Source organism: Taeniopygia guttata, chromosome 25 (genome assembly GCF_048771995.1).
Source record: "Taeniopygia guttata chromosome 25, bTaeGut7.mat, whole genome shotgun sequence".
Lineage (NCBI taxonomy): Eukaryota > Metazoa > Chordata > Aves > Passeriformes > Estrildidae > Taeniopygia > Taeniopygia guttata.
In genome coordinates, this window is record NC_133050.1 from 4,896,771 (window position 1) to 4,914,803 (window position 18,033).

Sequence of the window (18,033 nt, forward strand, 5' to 3'; positions counted from 1 at the left end):
CGCTAAGGTGATACCCCACACCGAGGCGAATTCCCGCACTGATTTGGAGATAAAATTGGAAGCATTGTCAGTTTTAATTTGCTTGGGGATACCAAGCCATGCCATAACTGTCAGCCAGTGCTGGATCGTGGCCTTGGAGTTGGGTTTGAGGTGCTGTGTCGCTATGATCACTCCGCTGTAGGTGTCCACTGTCACTGCAAGCCATGCTCGGGGTTTCAGCAGTTCGCAGAGGGTGAAGTCTGACTGCCAGATTTCTGACGCCTTGAGGCCCCTCGGGTTGACTCCACCGGTCCATAGGGGTGACTTCTGGCAGTGAGGGCAGGTGGCCACTACGTGTCTCGCGTCCGCTGTCGAGATCCCGCATCTCTTCGCCAGTGCTTTGGCCCCTATGTGGAGTGACTCGTGCAGCTGACGAGCTTCCTGCAGTGTCCACACTCCCTTCGCTGCGGCATCTGCTTTGTCATTTCCAGTCTGGAAGAAGCCCTTGACTGGGTTATGGCTGTTGACGTGAATGACGGACACGGTGCCCTGGCGTGAGGAGAGTGCCTCTTCAAGCATGGAGGCCGTTGTGGATGTTGACACACCTGGTCTTGACATGGCTAGGCAGAGCTTTGCCACGAATATAGAATCTGTCACAATGTTGAGGTGTTCGTCCTGGAAAAGTCCGCACGCCAAGACCACTGCTGCTGCTTCCAGCTGTTGCACTGACAGCGTGGGGTCGCATGTTTTGACGCAATGCCATGTTTCTCCTGTTTGCCACACTGCTGCTGCGGTAGAAGTCATGGAGGAGGCGTCTGTAAAGACCGTTGGCCCTGGTTGCGGTCGGTCCATGACCTTCGGTGGCACATCTATGTCGACAATGGTCAGTAGCTGGGTCCAGGGTGGATTGGTGGCGTAGGAAATTTCTCCCCCGAAGCCAGTGAGAGCGAGGGCCAGGTGCTCCGATATCACAGTTGACTCCGTGGTTGGTCGCTTGCGGAAGGGGAGGTGGATCCTTGCTGGCTCGGTTCCCAGGTGTCTCAGGGCGAGTCTCCTGCCTTTCATGATGAGGTTAGCAATGCACTCAACTCCTGGGGAGAATGCGTGAGTTGGTCTTCCGAGGACCACCCATTGGATCGGCTGGGATTTTTCGGAAGGTCCTTGGGCAAGTGCTCCCACTCCTCCCTTCTGTGTGAAGTGGACGTATAAGTCCAGTGGTACGCTCGGGTTCCACCTGGCAAGCAGGCTAGTGGACATCTGACGTTCGATGAAGTCAAGGGATTTCGTTGCTTGCGGCGTCAGCTCCTTGGGGTCCCAGGGGTGTTTTCCTTTCAGGAGGTCATACAGGGGGTCCATGACCTCTGGGGGAACTAGGACGATGTTGCGGATCCCACGAGTCGCTGCATGTCGTGGAGGGTCTTGATGTCTCGGCGGACCTTTATCCTGGGTGGGGTCACGTAGGAGTTTGTGATCCCCACTCCCAGGAAGGTCACGCACGGTCCTCTCTTGATCTTCGTGTTCGCGATCTCGAAACCGTTGGCCTGGAGGGTTTCCGTGATCGTGGACACTAGGTGATCCACTTGGCCTGCCGATGGTGCAGTGACGAGGATGTCGTCCATGTACTGAATGATGGTCGCAGCAGGGTGGGAGTGTCGGACTGGCATCAGTGCCCTGTCCACGGTAATCTGGCATATGGTCGGGCTGTCCACAAGGCCTTGAGGTAGCACCTTCCATTGGAAGGGGAGGTTAGGTCGCTCGCCGTTCGGGAACACGACGGAGAAGGCGAACCGTTCTTTGTCCTCGGCATGCAGGGGTATCGAAAAGAAACAGTCTTTGATGTCCAGCACTGCGCATGGCTGCCCTTTGGGGATGGCTGAGTTCGCGGGCAGTAGTGTCTGAACTGGACCCATGGGCTGAATTGTCTTGTTCACTTCCCTCAGGTCGTGGATGAGGCGGTAGCCTTCTCCTGATCTCTTGGGGATTACAAACACAGGGTGTTCCACGGGCTGGTGGAGGGTTCAATGTGGCCCTTTTGTAGCTCGCGGTCGACCAGTTCCAGCAAGGCTGTCATTCGAGGCTTTGACAGGGGCCACTGCTCAACCCATACGGGGTCTGGTGATTTCCAAGTCAGTTTGATTGGCAGCAGTGGGTGTACAGCAGTGGCCCTCATTATAAATTTGTAATCCTGACTCCTAGCATAGCAAGGATGTCTCTTCCTATCAGGGGTGGGGAGTTTTGCAAGATGTAGGGGTGGATTGCTACTGTTTGTTCTGGTCCTTTCTTTGTATGGAGCGTTATAGCTACCAATTGGGTGCTTTTCCAAGCTCGGGACAACCCTCCCACCCCGTTCACTGGAGGGACCTCCTTGTACTGCCAGTGCCGGGGCCATAGGGCTTGGGGTAGGATTGTGCAGTCTGCTCCTGTGTCTGCCCAAAACTGAAGCCCTATTACGTGGGGGTCTCGACTGCCATAGAGGCGGCATGTCCCCCAAACTTTCGGGGGTTCCTTCCCTATTTTCAGGGCCAGGGCCACCCAGGGGTCCCGACTTGGGCTGCCCCCTGTTTACCCTGTGGCACAGGCGCTGCTTGCGGTGGCGGTGGGTACGAAGGCGCCGCAGGCTGTGCCGTGATACTCACTGGCAGGGGTATGAAGTTGGCTGCTTCCTGTGGGAGTATGGGGTACGAGGGCTCCCCGCCCCATTGGGGGTTGGCATGGATGGGCCGCCTCATATTCGCAGCGGGAGGAGGCTGGGTGCGGCCCGCAGGCCCCCTCCCTTTTCCGTTTCCCTGGGGCCGGGACCTGCATTCCCTAGCAAGATGCCCCTTCCTCCCGCAGCCCCAGCAGGATCCCCGCGGGCGTGTTTGGGGTGGAGGCGCTGCGGCAGGCCGCCGTGCCGGCTGGGGGCAGCTCACCGTGATGTGACCCGCCTCACCGCACTTGAAACACGCCATGGCATTGGTCAGGGTGTGGACGGCTGCCTGAATGGGCGTCAGGTGTTCCTCCCTCACTACGTGTCTGATCATGTCAGCCAGGCTAGCTCCGGCTGGCAGGGAGCGTAAAATATCCTTGGTAATAGAGTTGCACTGCTGGCGCAGGCAGTCGGCCACTACGGGGCCCTTTGCCTCTGCTGGCAGGGTGGAGGAGTCTATCGCTGCCTGCAGGCGATCTACGAACTGCGTGAAGCTTTCGCTCTCTGCCTGCCTCACGGTGGACCACGGTGCCGGCTTGGCCACGACTTGGGAGGCTGTGCGGATCGCCTCTCTAGCAGCCCGAGTGGTCGCCCTGACCTCCTCAGCCTGCATCTGCGCAGCTTGTTGTTGCGGCGTGATCATATCATCATGTTTTCCTATCAGTCTGGATAAGCTCGATCTGTGTAGGGGCTGCCTCGCGCCAGACGCTTGGGCTAACTGCTTCCTACAATTATCCTCCCATTCCTGTCTGAAGACAATCATTCCCGCACCATCAAGTATCATGCGCCCTATTCGTTCGATATCAAAGGGAAGCAAGTCATCGTTGCTAAAAAGACCATCGATTAATGTGGTGACTATGGCCGAGTTGATCCCTTTTTCTGCGATGGCTTTGACAATTGACTGTATATCCTTTGGGTTTATTGGGGTATATACCCTTTGTTGGTTTCCTTCCGGACCGGCGAGCCTCACTGGGAAGGCTTGTATGGCGGCCGCTGGGGACCATTCAGCACAGGCTATCTTTATTTTCCCCCAGTCAGTAAACTGGGCTGGTTCGTATTGTAGTTGTTTTTCGGCGCGGCTTAGAACTTTTCTCGGTTTTGTTTCAAACTGTGCTGGCTCCGTTTCGTCCGTCTCGGAGTCATAGCCAGCCTCCGTCAGCTCCTCTGAGCTGGTGGAGCTGTCGCTGGTCTCCGAGCCGGAAGACGAGTGCCAGTGCACTTCCGGGGCTCCGCGCTGTTTTGTTCGGCCCCGAGCTCGCTCCTCCCCGTGGGGGTGGTTCCGCTCCCGCCCCCCCGGCTCGCCGCGCCTCCCGCGGGGGGTGGTTTCTCCCTTATATGGTGGCGGCGCCTGGCGCGGCCGCTGGTTGGCTCCGCGCTCCGTGCCGCTCTCCGCCTCTTTCTCCCGCGCGCGCGCATCCCCGAGATCGCGCACTTCCCGGGTTTTCGCGCCGAGACTACCCGGGCCCCGCCCCTCTCTACAGCTCCCGGCGCCATTTTCAAGGGGATAAGGAGGCGGCATGGCGGCCACGTTCTCCCGAGCCGCGGTTTCTGCGTCTCGGGCTTCTTTCGCCAGCCCTTGCCAGAAGCGCTCCGCGTGCCGTTGCGTCTCCGACAACTGATCGCGGGCCGGTGGCGGCGGCGGGACGGAGGAATTTGTGGTCTCTCAGGGAATTCGAGCGGTGGGGGTTTTTTGGGGGTTTTCTGCGGCGGGGGTGTCTCGGGGGGTTTCTGCGGCGGGGGGTGGGCTCTGATCTGGGGGAGGGGGTGTCGCGCTGAGCCCCCCCGGGTCCCCGCCGCCGGGCGAATCACTCTCAGGGGCAGCCTGCGTTCCCGCTCCCACACCGAGTTTGGGAGTAACTAATAAACACGTACGCGCCGCGCTCCATGTCTCCTGCTCTTCTATTGCTTTGCGTAGGGCTTTCTCTACTTTGCCCCACGCTTTAAGGTTTTTGCCGCTGCCTGAGGATTTTGTGTCCTCGGCTAGCGCGGCAGTGCATTTTTCCCATATTTCCGGATGTAACACATCCACAGGGCGCTCAATTGCCCCAAGCTCAAGCAATCTCGCTATGGCAAGATGAAAATCCTTGAGCTTACACCCAATACCCCACTGCGAATGAATGGCACTTACGATCCTTGCTATTGCGTCCATGACGCTCGCGGATCCTGGGGACGTCTCCCCTACGCCTAGATACGGTTTGACCGTTCCGGCCGCTGCTCCCGTCCTGGTGTATCCCGTCCGCCGGGGGAATTTTTCCTTTTTTTCTTCTTTTCTCCCGGGTTTCGGCACCAGTATGTTGCCTTTATAAAGGGCAACCAGCGACCTGGTTCAGGTGGCAGCACGGCGGCCTGGCCTCTCCAGGCCGCTCGGGCTAATCAACACACGCAGATACCAATGTGGCAGACGGTCGAAAAGCCTTTATTATCCTATCTCGTGGGTTTAAATAGTCTTGGGGGTTTTTGCTACGTCAGAGGGGGGTTGGGGGGTCTCAGGGTTTAGTCGGGAGTGGAAATTTACCGGGGCAGGTGTGGCTACATGCTTCTGGGGCTTCTGGGGTTAATAGATAACGTGGGGAAGGGAGAAGGGGAGAGGTCTATCTTTCCGTAACATCCCGTGATCTTCCGCTCGCCTGTCCCTTACCTACCACAGATTTGCTGGCACAGAAAGCCAAAATTTGGAAGATTCTGGGTTCTGGCTCCAGCACCATCCAGATCTGCTGTTTGCTGGGACCACCAGTGCACAGATTAGGAAATTTTTTGGTGCCAGAACAACCAAAGTCCAGTAATTTGCTGGCACAGAAACCCAAAAGCCAGAAATTTCCAATCCTGAAACCAGCCAGGTGTGGTGTTTGCTGGGACCACCAGTGCCCAGCTTTGGAAGCTTCTTGGTGTCTTCACAGCCCAGGTGTAGCAATTTGGTTTTCAGCTACCTGAGGAAGAGAAGGCTCCGCTCAGACTGTGGCTTTCCTTTTTCTGGAACTGTTTAACCCAGCTCTGGACAGAAAACCCAGAAAAACACCAGCAGCTCACACCTGTGGCCCACCGAGGTCTGGGACCCTGCATTCCAGGGCCAGAGGGACTGAGAAGAGACCTAGTGAGCCAACTACAACCCACAAAAAGGACTTTCTGAATTGCCATCTCTTCAGAACTGAGAGGGGTTTTATTTCATAATTTTCATGCTTGTGAATACTTTACTTGATAAATAAACTGGTTTTTTTCATTTTTCTCCAGGGAAGTCTTCTCCTGAAATAGTAGGGGGAGGGGCCACTTGAACTTGATTTGTAGACGGACTCCTTTTGGAGGTTTCCTCACAACATTTGCCCTAAACCAGGACAAACAGTAACAATTGTGCCACTTCACCAGTGGCACAACTCCCCAGACCCCCAGGAAAAGAAAGGACATGTAACGTTCTCCAAACATTTGGCCTGCTTTGCTGCAAAATACATGCTGCACACACAGTGCAGTGTGGAAAGCCAAGAGAAGCTGCAGTAGGTGGCAAATCTTGGGACAGAAGCTCGACCTTGTTCTCCATGAGAGGTTCTTGACAAGAGCAGACAGGAGAAGATTCCTGGAAAAGTGCAACAGCTTTCCAGAAGTGAAATGAAGATGAAAGAAACTATCAAAAATGTTTTCCTCTTTATTTCTATGCTCCCCTCTTCCATGTTGCACGACTTCTCCATGATGTGAATTCCAACTGAATCTCACCTCTAAGATGGGTCACTTAGCAAGTTATAAACACTCTAAAATACCATGAGCTACACACAGTTTTCCTTCCCCTGTTTTTACTGGAAAGCAACGCTGGAGACATAAGTGCAGTGCTTGGGTCACGTATGAATCCTACACCAAGGGAATGTGCCCCAATAGTGTTTGAACCTCAGCAAGGACAATGCACAGCAGCGACACAGCGGAGGGGATTTCTCTGCCAGTGTGCAGGAGTCAGGACTCTGGATCTGGGCTCAACACTGCAAAGTTCCCGTGTTTGGACAGAGGAAGGGGCTGTCCCCGGGGCACGTGGGGCTCGGCCGTGGGGCGAGCGGGGAACGGACACGCGGACAAACGGCCTCGGTGCTTCAGTTGCAGAGGCAGCAGCGGTGGCGGCGGCAGCAGCGGCGGCAGCAGCGGCAGCAAAAGCAGTTTTTCTCTTCTTTCTCTTTCTCTTCTTTCTCTCCGGCTGTGGGACACCTTCCTCTCGGTGTCCCTCACCCGCTGTCCCTCCCCTCTCCCCGCCTCCTTCTCCCCCATGCCGGGCCGGGCCATGCCCCCGGCCCGCCCCCGGCCCCGGGCGGGGCTGCCCCGTCCCCGCCCCGCCCGCCCCGCCGCGGTCTCGCCTCCGCCCGGCTCTGGCTGTGCTGGCGGTGGCGCTGCTGGGCGGGCATCAGTGCCTGGGGCTGGGGCGGCATCGCCACCCTTGGGCTCCGCCTGGCCCGAGCCCGGCCCCGGCCCCGGCCCCGGCGCAGGCTCCGGCCCCGGCCCCGGCCCCGGCTCCGGCTCCTCCCGGGCCCCGCGGAGGACACACGCGGCACGGCCGCTGCCGCCTCCGCCGCGGCTTCCCCGGCCCGAGCTCCGCTGCTCAGCAGCGCGGCCGCCGGCCCCGAGCCTCCCGTGTCCCGTTCCCGAGACCGAAGGCCTGGGGATGGCCGGCCCGAGGCGGTTGAGGGGCGCTCGGGGGCCGCTCCTGGCCCCGGGCCGAGCGCTGACAGCCGCGTCCCGCCCGCAGGGAAGGCGCAGGAGGCGCTGCAGCAGCGGTACCGAGTGGGTTCGCTGCTGGGGCGCGGCGGCTTCGGCAGTGTCTTCGCAGCCATGCGGCTCTCGGACGGTGCCCCGGTGAGCGGCGGGGCCGGTGGCGGGCGCAGGAGGAGTAGGAGGAGGAGGAGGAGGCGGAGGAGGAGGAGGAGGAGGAGGAGGATGGAGGAGGATGGAGGAGGAAGAGAAGGAGGAGGAAGAGAAGGAGAAGGAGGAGGAGGAGGCGGAGGGGGAGGAAGAGAAGGAGGAGGAGGAAGAGAAGGAGGAGGAGGAGGAGGAGGAGGAGGCGGAGGAGGAGGAAGAGAAGGAGGAGGAGGAGGAGAAGGGAGGAGGAGGATGGGGCTCGGCAGGGCGGGCGGCGAGCTGAACCCTATGGTGCCTTTGGTTTGCAGGTGGCCATCAAAAGGGTGCCACGGAACCACGTCCGGCACTGGGACGAGCTGGTGAGTGAGCGGGGCCAGCGGGAACAGCCGGGCCGTGCCGGGCGGGGATGAGGTGAGGCCCGGCATGGGGGAAGCCACCAGGACCCCTCGATGGGGAGCGGGCGTGGGGCCAGCGCAGGGCGCAGAGCATCCCGGGCTGGCTGAGGGGTTTCCCAGCCCTGGCAGGACATCAGTCCCACTGGTGGCACCGTGGTCCTCCCGCAGCCCGACGGCACCAGCGCACCCCTGGAGATCGTGCTGCTGGACAAGGTGTCCACTGGCTTCCCTGGCGTGGTCCAGCTGCTGGAGTGGCTTGAGCTCCCCAACAACATCGTGATGGTGCTGGAGCGTCCGGAGCGGTCTCAGGACCTCCTGCATTTCATTCGGGCACGGAGGTTCCTGTCTGAAGAGGTGGCACGGCAGCTGCTCCGCCAGGTGCTGGAGGCCGTGCGGCACTGCACCAGCCGAGGGGTCCTGCACCGCGACATCAAACCAGAGAACATCCTGGTTGACCTGGCCACTGGCCAGGCAAAATTGATCGACTTTGGCTGTGGCACCTACCTGCAAGACACAGCCTACACTCACTTTGCAGGTGAGCCCGGGCAGGGGTCTGCTCCCGGTCCCACCATCTCATGGCCCAGCATCTCACAGGCCAAGCTGGGTGTGGCAGCGAGGATTCTCCCTTTTGCTGCCAGTCGGGTACTGAGCCTTCCCCTGAGTTGCTTTTGAGCGGGGCTGGGTGGGGAGGCATCTTCCAGCCCCACTGGCAGCCTTTGCCCACCACTCTGCCTGGGGCTGGGGTTGGAGCAGCAGCAGCCAGCCCGACAAAAGCACCCGTGGGTTGGGGTAGCATAGGAGGGAGCCAGAACCAGTGCACCAGCCAGTTTGGTGTGCAGGTGAGAGGAAGGGCTTGGGCTGCTCCACTCACCTTGTTTGCCTTGGCTTCATAATATTTTTAGGGCACTGCAGGCAGGGAGGATAAGGAGATGATTTTTCCCCCAGCCCTGAGTGGGTTTTTGCCTTGCATGTCACGGTCAGGCCTTGCCGGGGCTTCTGCTGCCCTCTTCCAACACCAGTGGCTTCTTGTCCAGCCCTGAGTTTGTACACATGTCCCAGGTGCTGGCGAGAGTGCAGCAGTCGCCCCGTGTGCCACTGGGGCGGCCCCTGCACGCCCAGGGATGCTGGGGCCAGGCTCTGGAAGCAGCAGCATCCCCCTGATGAACTCCATCTGTATTCCATAGGAACACTGTCATACAGCCCCCTGGAATGGACCCACTTGGGCTGGTACCATGGCGAGGCAGCAACGATCTGGTCCCTGGGCATCCTGCTGCACCAGATGGTCTGCGGGCAGCACCCTTTCAGGAGGGGCCGGAAGATCAGCTGGGACCATCAGCTCTCGCTGCCACAGCGGCTCTCTCCAGGTGGATCCTCATCTCTGGCCACGGGGGAATACCAGTGCTGGGAGACAGCAGCAGCTCGTGAGCATCTCGCTCTGGCAGCCGCTGAGGAGGTGGCACATGTCCTGCTCTCCTGCTTTCCTCCACAACAGAGAATTGATGGGAAAGTTTAGGCACAGCTCTGAGCACAAAAGCAGCATGGCCTGGGCATGGGAAGAGTGGGGCAAAGCAGACAGGAGCCTTCTCCAGCTGACCGGTGGTTTCTGGTTTCTCTGCCCAGAGTGCCAAGATCTTATCAGGTGGTGTTTATCCATGCACTTCTTGGACAGACCTTCATTAGAAGACCTGTTCTGTGATCCTTGGATACAGGATATTCACCTGCCATAGAAAAAGGGAGAGAGCCACATGCACACTTTGCTCCAGGGCCCTGGTAAGTTACAGGTCCACACATGCCCTGGCAATCAGAAGCAAGGAAACCCAGACTTTTTTCCCTGCCTGTATCAATGCACTGGGATTGTTGGGTGGGAACACGCAGCCCTTGTGCTGGAGCTGAGCTGCTCTGCCCAGCACTGGTGGCTGCCATCCGAGCTGGTTTTGCTTGTCCTGCTTCCCTGACAGCTGGGGCCCTGGGCAGAACCCTGACAGCCTGGTCTGACCCCCAGGGAAGGAGAAGGAGCCCCTGGAGAAGCTGTACCAGGTGGGGCTGCTGCTGCTGCTGGAGACAGCGACGAAAACATCAAGGATGACAACCTCTTCCTCAGCCTGGCCACTGGCAGCTGAAGATGATGGACTTGTGGCACTGTCTTCAAAGCCAGGCTCCACAGCGAATTCGCAGATGAGTCCACAGCCGGGGAAATGCTCCCAGATTTGGGCATTGCTCAGACTGGCTGGGAACAAAAGTTTCTCCCTTTGCTGGGGCAGATGCAACTTCAGTCGGCTGCCCAGCTGCTTTTTGGCAGGGCTGGGGGCATGGGCTGGGGTGGATACAAGATGGGAGTTGGCTCCTGGCCCTGCCAACAGCCCCCAGCACCCAGCATGGCCTGGGCTGAGGCTGGGGCTGGGGCTGGGGCAGCCAGCCCGGCACAGAGAAACCCCCATGGCGGGAGCAGAGGTGGGACTCCAGAACCTGTGCAGGGGCTGCTTTGCTTTGCGGGCATGGAAGGGCTTGGGCTGCTCCACTGCCTTTGTTTGCTTTGGGATCACCGTTATTTTGGGGGGCAGTGCAGGAGGGAAGAGAGAAAGTGTGGCCTTCTCTCCCCCATGGGTGGGATTTTCCCTAGCATGTAGGGGTTGGGCCTTCCTCAGACCTCTGACAGAGATAAGAGTTTTTTTCTTGTTTCCCCTTGTCTCTAATCTCTTTTCAACAGTTTGTTGTTTGTTTTTCTAGAGGAAGCGTTCTATGTAAGGTCCAGTCGGGATTGGGAAGTGCCTGGGAGCAGCTGCAGCGTGGATGGGCCGTGCCCTTGGAGAAGGCTGAGGGCATCGTTTGGGACCAGCTTTTCTCCCAGCGGAGGATGGCGTGAGGTGAGTCCCCGTCTGCTTGGCATGGTGGGATCAGAGCTTTTGGGAGACGGCAACAAGCACAAGGAGGCTCCTGCTCTGGGCAGCTGCTGAGGGGCTGGATGTGCCGTGGCTGGCTGCAGGCTGGGAATGTCCTGCCCTCCTGCTCTGCTCCCAAAGGCAGCAGTGATGGGCAGCTCTGGGCACAGCTCTGGGCACGGCCAGCATGGCCTGGGCTCTGTGGGCAGCTGGGACAAGGGGACAGCAGCCTTCAGCTGACGGGGCTTTCTGGTTTCTCTCCTTGCAGCCGGGCTCTGCGGGTGCTGAGGCTGCTCTGGGCTCTGCCAGGGCTCTGCTGGGCTCTGCCCCGGGCACAGCTGGGCTGGCTGTGCCCTCACATTGCTCTGACAGCTTTGCATCAGACGAGCCCGTTGGAGCACAGTGCCTGAGCTTTCTGCTTTGGCAGGTGAGTGAGACTCCCCTGCAGGCCAGGAGATTGCAGCTGGGAACACACATCCAATTGGCAAGGACCCAAACTCTCCATAGTCCCAGCTGAACCCCTGGATCTCCGCAGGAACGCCTGGATCTCCACTATTCATTCTTCATTTCTTTTTGGCTGGAATTGTGCAGTTGCATCTTTTTCCTCCTCTAGAAGTGCCATGAGTGGGCCAAAGCTGGCAAGTGAGCCGTGTTCCTGAGGCAGTGCAGTCTGGAGCTGATGGATGGAGAATTGCCCCTCCCACTTCCAAACCAGAGCAAAAAGCCGTAAGTGGGATTTTTCATCCGTAAGAAACCCCTGACAATTTCAGAGGGAATGTGCAGCTCATTCCCAGAGTGAGAAGGAAGGTCATCTTCTAAAGGAATTTGGGTTTGACAGAGTTGAGATTCCCAGTCCTGCCTGGAGCTGGAAGGGCCCCAATCAATTTCCTACTGCTTCGACCACAATTTAAAATAACAATGTTGGAAACAAACCCCAAAAACTGTAAAAAAGGCTGTTGAGGTCAGTAAGATGGATCCATGCCATCAGCACATTTACAATGTAAATAAGTGAGTTCTCTTTTTAAAAATATCATTTACCTCTTAATGCAAAGTTACAGAAGTTGTTTCACTAACACTTGGATTTTATTTGTATCTTTTACAATTCATCTAATTGTATTTTTTTTCTTTTTCCTTTTTTTTTCTTTAAGCAGAGGTCCTGGCCCTCTTCCAGCCAAAAGGGAAAGGGCCCCACCAAGCCTTGTTACCCACAGACAACATGGTAAAGCTGAACACTAAAGGACCTTGGGGGCATTATTCTGGAATTAAAAAGTTGCCAGCTCCATGGACAACAGAATTATTGTTCCTAACCTGAATGACATTGAGCAAAATGAATGAAGAACAGTGTCACTAAAGTACTACTGACATTTGCCAAAACACCTCCAGAGTTTCACCAAGGGATCAGTCATCAAAATGTTTTGAAAATTTAAAGACCAAGGTAGCCAAAGCACACAGTGTCACTAATTGCTGGGTATGTTCTCAGCTGAAGTTGGGAGGAATGGGGCTCCCTTGGAGGGCCCACCCTGTGGGGTGGCCAGAACTCTGTCAATGGGCTCTGCCTCGTAACGGAGTCAATGAAGGGACAGTTAGAGAAACCTGTGCTGTGGGACACGGGAATACAACGATCAGTGTGACAGGATTCACTCAGATTTCCCATCAGGAGAAACCAAACCCTGTTACAGTTATAGAGGCTACAGTGTCAGAAGATTTCTGTGCTTTACCATCATTCCCAATGTCAGTAGAACTTGGGGTGCTGCAGCTGGTCAGTGTCAGTGTCACACCGCTCCCAGCTGCAGGGCCCCCATTTAGGGTCCTTCAGCAACGACCACACTGAAGAGTTAGGACCCAGAGAACATTTTCCACCCAAAGAGTGCCTTGGGTTTCCGAAAGCAAAGGATTCTGGTTCACCCTGTGCCCCATGTGCGCTGCCCCATCCCGTGGAGTTGACATGAATGAGCTGAATGGATTATTAGTAGAGGTAGTAAATGATACTGTTGAAATGTCCAATAGCGCATTGGATTATTAGAAGAGGTAGTAAATGATACTGTTAAAATGTCCAATAGCACATCCTATGAGCTCCAACAAACACAAATGGGGACTCCAGAGAACCGCATGGCCTTGGATTATCTGCTTGCTGGCCAAGGAGGAACCTGGGCTATCAGGGGACGGGGATGTTGCACTGCTAGCAGTGATGGGTTTGAAGGCCAACAGTCAGGAATCACCTTGACAGAAAGAGCAGTAGAAGAGTGGCAGAAAGAAGAAAATTCTTCTTGGTGGGATTGGCTTCGTGGCTGCCAAATTAGAGGCTGCTGTGAAATGCATTGGTGGCAGGGCCTGTCATCATTGCAGTGTGTGCACTTGGTGAGTTGCTGTGACACTTTGTGCTGGGAAGTGGAGTATTGAGAGCTTTCTTAAAAGAGACAGTCTCAAGAAAAGAGAGGCATTTGATAAATAACAGAGAATAGCAACTATTTAGGCATGTTTTAAAAGGAACGTGAATAGCTCTGAGTAATGAAGTTAAACTGCACTTAATTGTAGAACAAGAGGAGATGCCTTTATGCCTAATACCTAAATCTAAGCTGTGTTACTGAAAGAATTGTTACAAAGGTTGTAGTTGATTGTAGGTCTCAGGACCGATCAAAGTACCAAGGCCTGAACAGGTTGTGATCAAGGCCTGAACAGGCCCTGAGGCAAAGCTCACCTCTAGATGAACCTTCCAAGCAAATGTTGTACTTGTATCCACTCATTAAGGAAGCATGATTAACAACAGGATCAATGCATGTGTTCCTTGATAAAACACGGATTTATCTTTCTGTATTTAGAAACAGACAAGGCCCCATCTGGCCTTGTTTGGGGGTGAAGGATGAAAGTCAACTCCCTTGGTTCCTCCTTCAGCCCTGGCCAGGCTTTGGGAGAAAGCAGTCAGGAGAATGAAAGCAGATGTTCTCGCAGTGGCAGTGATGCCAGCTTGTTTGTTTAACAGTGTAAAAGCTGGGTCCTCTCACAGCTTTGGGCCTGGAGCCTCATTGCTTGCAGAGGTGGAGGCACCTGCAGGAATTCCCAGTGTCTGGGAGTGGCTCTCCAGTCCTTGGCTTCCCCCAGCTGATGTGTGGCTGTGGATGATGGTAAAGCCTGAGGCTAACTGGTGATGGATCTGTCCTTAATCACTCCAGGCAATCTCTGGTAGCAATGACTGGATGCATTGCTGAGCTTCTTTTGTAATACTTTGCTAATGATGATGTGCTTTGCTGAGCTTATCCTTTTGTAATTCTTTGCAGCTGTGCATGATATAAATGACACAATTCCTTCAGTTGGTGTCTGTGTCTTTGGTGCTGACCCTGCCCACTGGTGAGACAGGGCCCCCTCCAGCCTAGAGTGTTACCTGGGAAGAGAAAAGCCATCACTCCAAATGTCCCCCCTTCCTCCTTGTTCCCCCCACTTTATACCCTGAGCGTGATGCCCTATGGTCTGGGGTATCCCTGGGGTCAGTGGGGGTCACCTGCCCTGGCTGTGTCCCCTCCGAAGCTCCCCCGCAGCCCCAGCCCCTCTCCAGCGTGGCCAGAGGAGGGGCAGGCCAGGCTTTGGCTCAGTGGGAGCTCAGCAAGAACAAAAGCATCTCTGTGTGCCCAGCCCTGTGCTCAGCACCCGGCCCAGCAGCAGCGTCTCAGTGAATGCTTGTGAATGGAGTCCTCCCTCCTTTGTCCAGGTGGTTTCAACATTGTGTTGCAATCCCTGTCGCTGGCTTGTGTGTTTTTAAAAACTTCTTAGAAGAGTATCTTAACAGTACATAACGATTAAATATATGACAATTTTATTTGCACGAATTGTCATATCCATATAGCAGCATCTTTTACTAATTTTGACTATGTTTAAACGAGATCACCAAGAGAGACTATAGCTCTGCCCAGACATGTGCAGGCATGCCTAGGAATTTGGCTTGCCTGCAGTTTATCTGTCCCAGTTAAAGGCAGATGCAGCCTTTTGCTTCCATGGACATTGATGAGCTGGTAGATGTGCTAACAGGGAGAGAGCTCACACACAGCAGCTGGTCCTGATCTAATCACACACATTCTTACAGTGCTGTTTGGCTCCAACTTGCCCAACTGCAGGAATATTTTCAGTTTTCCTTCCTACCTCCTTGGACAGGGATCACCCAAGTTTGGGTAATCAAGCCGTTTGCAGTTTGCCACTTCTCCCCAGTCTGTGGCTAAAGAGGGGAATTACAGGTTGGGAAAAGTGGCTTAGGCTGCAATTCTGCTTTGCAGATGAGAAGGAGCTTCCCTGGAGTACCTGCAAACATACTGGGAATGCTGGTGAGTGGCTCAGAAAGCCCGGCAGGTACTCAAGCCTCCCTCCCTCCCTTTCTCCCTCCCTCCCTCCCTCCCTTTCTCCCTCCCTTCCTCCCTTTCTCCCTCCCTCCCTCCCTCCCTCCCTCCCTCCCTCCCTCCCTGCCTCCCTCCCTCCCTTCTTTCCTTCCTTCCTTCCTTCCTTCCTTCCTTCCTTCCTTCCTTCCTTCCTTCCTTCCTTCCTTCCTTCCTTCCTTCCTTCCTTCCTTCCTTCCTTCCTTCCTTCCTTCCTTCCTTCCTTCCTTCCTTCCTTCCTTCCTTCCTTCCTTCCTTCCTTCCTTCCTTCCTTCCTTCCTTCCTTCCTTCCTTCCTTCCTTTCCCTTTCCCTTTCCCTTTCCCTTTCCCTTTCCCTTTCCCTTTCCCTTTCCCTTTCCCTTTCCCTTTCCCTTTCCCTTTCCCTTTCCCTTTCCCTTTCCCTTTCCCTTTCTCATTCTCTTCCCTTCCCTTCCCTTTCTTTCCTTCTTTCCTTCCTTCTTTCCCCAGATAAAACTCACTTTCAGATCTGATCATCTTTTATTCCTTTCCTCCTTCTCCCTTCTAGACTCTTTACAGTTTGTCCCTAGACATCTTGTTGAAAAGCTTCAGAACAACAGGAGTGGTGTCACAGGCAGAGGATGGGGATCAGCCTCTGAGTCTTGCCTACCCTCTTCTACCGCTTTTCTCCTTTCCTACAGCCCAAAGTGAGAATTCTAATTTTTGGCAACAGTATCTCGTTGATTTTTATAGTCTGACATTTTCCTTATCCCTTAATTCTTTGCCTGAGTTCTGCTGCTGCACCACACAAGCTCCCTTTATCGCTGAGCATTCTCCACTTGTCTCTATCAGATGTCAAGCTATTGATTCGGAGGTGATGTCAAGGTCATTTGGGATTCTGACACTTTCCTTGAGAGTTCTCCTTGGGAATGCTTGGAGATTTTGGTGACTTTTGGCCAGACACAAATGTCCTAGTTATGTTCTATTTCCTCTTGACAGCTGTACCAGGGAACAATGTTTTAATGGGAATAATTTAAATTTTTAATATGTCGGTCCCTGAATAAAGAACGTTCAAGACTGAAGAAATTCTAAACACTATCATACTTAATGCAATCCTTATCCTACCCTATCTCTTCTTTCTCTTGGATTTTGAAGAAGATCAAAGGAATTATTTATTCATAGTCTTTGTAAGTGAGTGCTAGCAGTTATGTTCAATGTGCTAATCATGTGCAGCGGCAAAGCAGAAATGGAAACTGGACTATCTGCAAATGTTGCCTCTTTTTTCCCCCATGCTTTCTGATTACTCTGTGGATGCAGCATCCCACAAAATACGTGAAGTTTACATAGAGAGCAACAGACAGAACAAGTTTCAACAAGAATTCCTTTCTTCCTGGCTGAAGTGTACAAACCCAGCAACTGTGCTCCCAACACAAGCTGCAGTTTCCATGCCTCCTGTACATGTGCTTGTGTTTTTGTGGGGCTTTTCAAAACAAACTGGGCTGAATCACACTGCAGGAGCTTCCCAGGCTGTGTCCTTGGCCAAGCCTGGAACAGCAGACTCACACCAAAACCTCTTGCCTGCAGGCAGGTAGGGACAGCAATTGTTTACTCACTTGCACGAATCATGAGGGGGTTTTCCCTTCACTTTATAGTTCCATATGGTGATGCTTCTCCTGTTGGGCACTCTCAGCCTCTTCTCATGCACCCAAACTGCCTCCAGGAGCGCATCCTCCATCCTCTGACCCACCCCAGCCACCTTTGGGCATGAGATCCTGCTCACTCCCACTCCTGTTCCCTTCTCTGGAGCCACACTCATCCTGCCTATCACACCGTCCTGCACTTCCACCTAATTTTGTATCCCGACTTTTAATTATGGCAGGTGGGCCACAATTTCTATGCGAGAGACAGAAGAAGTGACCCAAGAGATCTCCAAGAGACACGAAAAGTGTGTCTTGCTCTGACAGTCAGCTGAAGGATTTGCTCTCCCAGTGCCTGCATTTCCCAGAACACTCTCCAGGCAGTGATTTTCCCACATCCCAAACCCCTCACTGTCCATTTCCACCCCTCCCAGGAATGAGGTCCTCGTGGCACTCGTACCCCAGGTGCCAAGACAGACAAAACCAGCCAGCATTGACAGGTTTGGTTTCGTTCCAAGGGGTAATTTCTGCTCTTTTTCTAACATCTACATCTCCAAGGATTTAATCCATACTCCTGTGGGTCTCAGATTCAGTCAAATAGAGAAATGGAGAGTTTCTAGCCAGGCAGAAGCCTGGGAAAGAGTTGGGAAAGAATGTAAATAAAAGAGCGGTGTATTTTGAATAAACCAGAGTTTTACTCTCAGCAGTCTTCTGAGTCAGTCTTCTCATTCCCGTCCTGCCTCGACAGCGACATACACCTGAAGCAACTGATGACCACACAAAACGTTCATTTTACAGGAGGTCCCGCTCTGCCCTTGGAATTCCTTGGAAAAAATCCACCCTCACCCAAACCTGGTCTTCCTCCACCAGTCAGTTTTTCTTTGGTTCAAAAAAACAAAGATTATTTTATGGAGCTATGGACAACTGCAGGTGAAAGTACTGCAGAGATGGCAGCTATAAAAAAAATGTTGTTAATATTTGAAGGACCATAAACACAAAAAAAAAAAAAAAACAAAAAAAAAACCAAAAAAAAAACCACCTCAGTTGTTCCAGTTTTCCATCAAACTGTGAGCAGCATCCTGCACCTGTGGGTACAGACCAACCTTCATTATGACAACTCTGTGACAGTGCATTCGGGTCATTTTGTATTAGCTGTGTCACAGTTACATTATCAACAAGTACAAGCAGAAATGGATTTTTACAGCCTGGAGATTAAATTACACGCCCTCCCCTTGCTACCTCTCTCATGAAAATCCCCGTTACAAACAGCAGGTGCCTTAGAACACAAATCAAGGTGGTGTTTGTTCTGGTCTG

General features: G+C 54.3%; 2 long non-coding RNA genes across 3 annotated transcripts; both read left to right on the top strand.

The window, feature by feature from the left end:
- Positions 1 to 11,378: 11,378 nt before the first annotated feature.
- LOC140680654 (uncharacterized) lies at positions 11,379 to 12,140 on the top strand. Its single transcript, XR_012052003.1, has 2 exons — positions 11,379 to 11,492; positions 11,918 to 12,140. It is a non-coding gene; the product is annotated as an uncharacterized lncRNA (long non-coding RNA).
- A 2,677-nt stretch (positions 12,141 to 14,817) lies between these two features.
- On the top strand, positions 14,818 to 16,180 carry LOC140680630 (uncharacterized). 2 transcript variants are annotated; one of them, XR_012051987.1, is made up of 2 exons: positions 14,818 to 15,101; positions 15,651 to 16,180. It is a non-coding gene; the product is annotated as an uncharacterized lncRNA (long non-coding RNA). The 2 variants fall into 2 exon arrangements; XR_012051986.1 differs by having other exon boundaries at positions 14,818 to 15,076.
- The last annotated feature ends 1,853 nt before the right edge of the window (positions 16,181 to 18,033 follow it).